The sequence below is a fragment of the Passer domesticus genome, chromosome 11, assembly GCF_036417665.1.
Source record: "Passer domesticus isolate bPasDom1 chromosome 11, bPasDom1.hap1, whole genome shotgun sequence".
Taxonomy (NCBI): domain Eukaryota; kingdom Metazoa; phylum Chordata; class Aves; order Passeriformes; family Passeridae; genus Passer; species Passer domesticus.
Genome location: NC_087484.1, coordinates 34,820,699 through 34,824,943, shown reverse-complemented (window position 1 = coordinate 34,824,943; position 4,245 = coordinate 34,820,699). Strand labels below are relative to the sequence as shown.

The 4,245-nt window shown below is 50.2% G+C and overlaps 1 long non-coding RNA gene across 1 annotated transcript; it reads right to left on the bottom strand.

The window, feature by feature from the left end:
• Window positions 1-3,473: 3,473 nt before the first annotated feature.
• Window positions 3,474-4,245, bottom strand: LOC135278806 (uncharacterized). The gene is made up of 3 exons (XR_010346202.1): window positions 4,105-4,245; window positions 3,815-3,992; window positions 3,474-3,497 (listed from the first exon to the last, which is right to left on the bottom strand). It is a non-coding gene; the product is annotated as an uncharacterized LOC135278806 (long non-coding RNA).

Genomic DNA, 4,245 nt, shown 5'->3' with positions numbered 1-4,245 from the left:
CTTCAACAGCCCCATCTGGCCTGTGCGTAAATCTGAAGGAGAATGGAGACTGACGGTGGACTACCGTGCATTGAATGAAGTGACTCCACCACTGAGCGCTGCTGTGCCAGACATATTAGAGCTCCAGTATGAGCTTGAGTCCAACGCAGCAAAGTGGTATGCCACTATCGATATTGCCAATGTATTTTTCTCCATTCCGCTGGCAGCAGAATGCAGGCCTCAGTTTGCCTTCACCTGGAGAGGTGTGCAGTACACTTGGAACCGGCTGCCCCAGGGGTGGAAGCACAGTCCTACCATCTGCCATGGACTGATCCACAGTACACTAGAAAAGGGTGAAGCTCCAAAACATCTGCAATATATTGATGACATCATTGTATGGGGGAAGACAGCAGCAGAAGTGTTTGAGAAAGGAGAGAAAATCATCCAGATTCTCCTGAAAGCCGGCTTTGCCATCAAGAAGAGCAAAGTCAAGGGACCTGCTCAAGAGATCCAGTTTCTGGGAGCGAAGTGGCAAGACGGACGGTGTCAGATTCCCACTGATGTCATCAACAAGATCACAGCAATGTCTCCACCATTCAACAAGAAGGAAACACAAGCTTTCCTAGGCACCATTGGTTTTTGGAGAATGCACATTCCTGAGTACAGTCAGTTCGTGAGCCCTCTCTATCTAGTCACCCGTAAGAAGAACACTTTCCACTGGGGCCCTGAACAGCAACAAGCCTTCGTCCAGATTAAGCAGGAGATCACTCATGCAGTAGCCCTTGGCCCAGTCAGGACAGGACCAGATGTGAAGAATGTGCTCTATTCTGCAGCCGGGAACCATGGTTTGTCCTGGAGCCTGTGGCAGAAGGTGCCTGGGGAGACTCGAGGCCGACCACTGGGATTTTGGAGTCGAAGCTATAGAGGGTCTGAAGCCAACCATATTCCAACAGAGAAGGAAATTTTAGCAGCCTATGAAGGAGTCCAAGCTGCCTCAGAGGTAATAGGCACCAAAGCACAACTCCTCCTGGCACCCCGACTACCAGTACTGGGGTGGATGTTCAAAGCAAAGGTTCCCTCTACCCACCATGCCACCAGTGCTACATGGAGTAAGTGGATTGCTCTCATAACACAGCGCGCCCGTATTGGAAAGCTGAATTGCCCTGGGATTCTGGAAATAATTACAAACTGGGCAGAAGGTGAAAACTTCAGTCTCACTGATGAAGAGGAACAAGAAGTGACACGTGCTGAAGAAGCTCCTCCATATAACCAACTGCTAGCGGAAGAAACACAATATGCTCTTTTTACAGATGGTTCCTGTCGCATGGTAGGAATGAATCGGAAGTGGAAAGCAGCCGTATGGAGCCCCACACGACAGGTTGCAGAGGCCACTGAAGGAGAAGGTGGATCAAGCCAACTTGCTGAACTCAAAGCTGTTCAACTGGCCTTGGACATTGCTGAAAGAGAGAGGTGGCCAAAGCTCTACCTCTACACTGATTCATGGATGGTAGCCAACGCTCTGTGGGGATGGCTGGAGAGGTGGAAAGAGGCTAATTGGCAGCGTAGAGGAAAACCAGTTTGGGCTGTTGAAGAGTGGAAAGACATTGCTACCAGGGTAGGGAGGCTACCTGTGAAGGTCCGCCATGTAGATGCCCATGTCCCCAAGAGTAGAGCCAATGAGGAGCACAAAAACAATGAGCAGGTAGACCAGGCTGCAAAGATAGGCGTGTCCAAGATAGACCTAGACTGGGAGCACAAGGGAGAGTTATTCCTAGCTCGAGGGGCCCATGATGCCTCAGGTCATCAGGGTAGAGATGCCACCTATAAGTGGGCATGAGACCTAGGGGTGGATTTAACCATGGACAGTATTTCTCAGGTTATCCACGACTGTGAGACGTGTGCTGCCATCAAACAGGCCAAGAGGGTGAAGCCCCTATGGTATGGTGGGCAGTGGTCCAAGTACAAGTATGGCGAGGTCTGGCAGATTGATTACATCACACTGCCTCAAACCCGCCAAGGCAAGCGCTACGTGCTCACAATGGTAGAAGCCACCACGGGATGGTTGGACACCTACCCTGTGCCTCATGCTACTGCCCGTAACACCATCCTGTGTCTTGAAAAGCAAGTCCTGTGGAGACATGGTACCCCTGAGAGGACTGAGTCAGACAATGGGACTCATTTCAAGAACAGCCTTATCAGCACCTGGACCAAAGAATATGGCATTGAGTGCGTGTACCGTATCCCCTACCATGCACCAGCTTCGGGCAAAGTGGAAAGGTACAATGGGCTGCTAAAAAGCACCTTAAAAGCCTTAGGTGGGGGATCTTTCAAAAATTGGGAGCAGCATCTGGCAAAGGCCACCTGGTTAGTTAATACCCGAGGCTCTACTAACCAAGTGGGCCCTGCCCAATCTGAGCCTTTGCACAGTATAGATGGAAACAAAGTCCCAGTGGTACATGTCAGGGGTTTGTTAGGGAAGACAGTTTGGATCAATCCTGCCTCGAGTACAGACAAACCCATTTGCGAGGTTGTTTTTGCTCAGGGACCAGGTTGTACATGGTGGATAATGCAAAAAGATGGAAAAACACGATGTGTACCTCAGGGAGATCTGATTGTTGGGTGAGAACCATGTATAAATATCACTGTTTGCTGAATGTTGCCACCATTGTCTGTGTATAGCTGTATATTAGATGTATAATGTATGTGTTTGTAGACTTAAAATATATATTAGTTTTAGTAGTAAGCCGACGATATGATAAGGGGTGGAATGTCCTGGGTTGACTATATGACGCTTTAATCCCCAATCGTCTTGTTCTCTTTATACTGAACAATAATTTTTACACCTTTAAGACTCTCTTCCAGACAGTGAAGAGGGGAGGGAAGAAGCGCGCAGTTTGTTTTCAGACTGCTCTCACTCCTCCACATTCCTGCTTCTGGACTGTGTTGTCTGCGGATGGACAGACAGCCGGACAGAGCTCCTTTTTTCCCTTTTTCTTGCTTTTAGTTAGTTTTAGCTAGCTGAGGCAAAGAAGTTCTCCAGATTGTGATTTTTTTCCTTTTTTCTTGGACCTCTTCAAGCCTGCTCTGCACTGAACACCCAGAAGAGCACCGGCAGCTCCACCTGTGGCCCCTGGCCAGGCCTGGGCAGCAGCATTTCCAGCACCAGAGAGACTGATCAGAGACTGAGTGAGCCGAGCTGCAACCTGGGGAGGGGACTGTTCTGAGTTTGCTTTCCTTGGATCAGTGAGAAGTTTTATTGTTTAATATTGTTTGGTTTCTATTGTTTAATAAACAGGTTTCTTTCCATTTTGCTGCAAGGAGATATTTTCTCCCGAACTGGTTGGAGGGGGGAGGGGCAATTGAATCTGCTTTTGTAGAGAAGCCCCTTTGGGGGTTATCTCCCAAACTTGCCCTAAACCAGGACAAATACAGTTAGTGGCGCCCAACGCGTGGCTTGAGAAAATGGAAAAAAACCTTTTATTGATTGTAGATGTCCCTGTCTGTGATGTCCACTGTTCCTGGAAGAAAAGCAAGTGCCACGGTCACTCCAGTCAGGCACAGAGGGTTCTTCCATGTGCCCCCAGGCTGGCAGACACTGGCACAGCAGCAGGACTCTGCTACCAGAACTGAGCCTGGCTGGGTCTGGGATGGAGCTTGTGTGGAGTAAAGCAGGCACAGGACAGGCTGTGGATGGCCACCAGAATCCAGTGCCCTGGGTACAATGTCCCTGAGCAGGGAGCACCCAGCCCAGCCCCAGCCTGGCAGCAGGAGACCCACTCTGCCTGTCCTGCTGCTGGCATTGCTCTTCATGCCAAGATCATGGCCTCTTCCTCACCTTTTCAATCAATGTCCATGTCCTCAATGGACTCTTCCATATCAACCTCCATCTCCTCTTCCTCATCCACATCCACGTCCATCTCTTCCTCTCCAGAGTCTTCTCCATCAATTTCCATCTCCTCATCCATATCAATCTTTGTATCCACCTCCATCTCCTCCTCTCCGTCTGGGACAGCCTGCAGAGGTAGCAAAACCTCAGAGTGGGCTCCCTGTCCCACTCCATCCCCACAGAGCTCCAGCCCACCTGGGCAGGTGGGGGGTGTCCACCTCCATGGAATGGCACCATACCTTCCTCAGGACAAATGGGAGCATCCTGCAGGGCTGGATGATGAAATCCAGGCACTCAGGAGCTGTCAGGAATGATCGGGGTATCGGGGGGATAAGAAGAGTGAAAGGCGAGGGCAGGAGCAAGGTGCAGAGCGTGGCAAC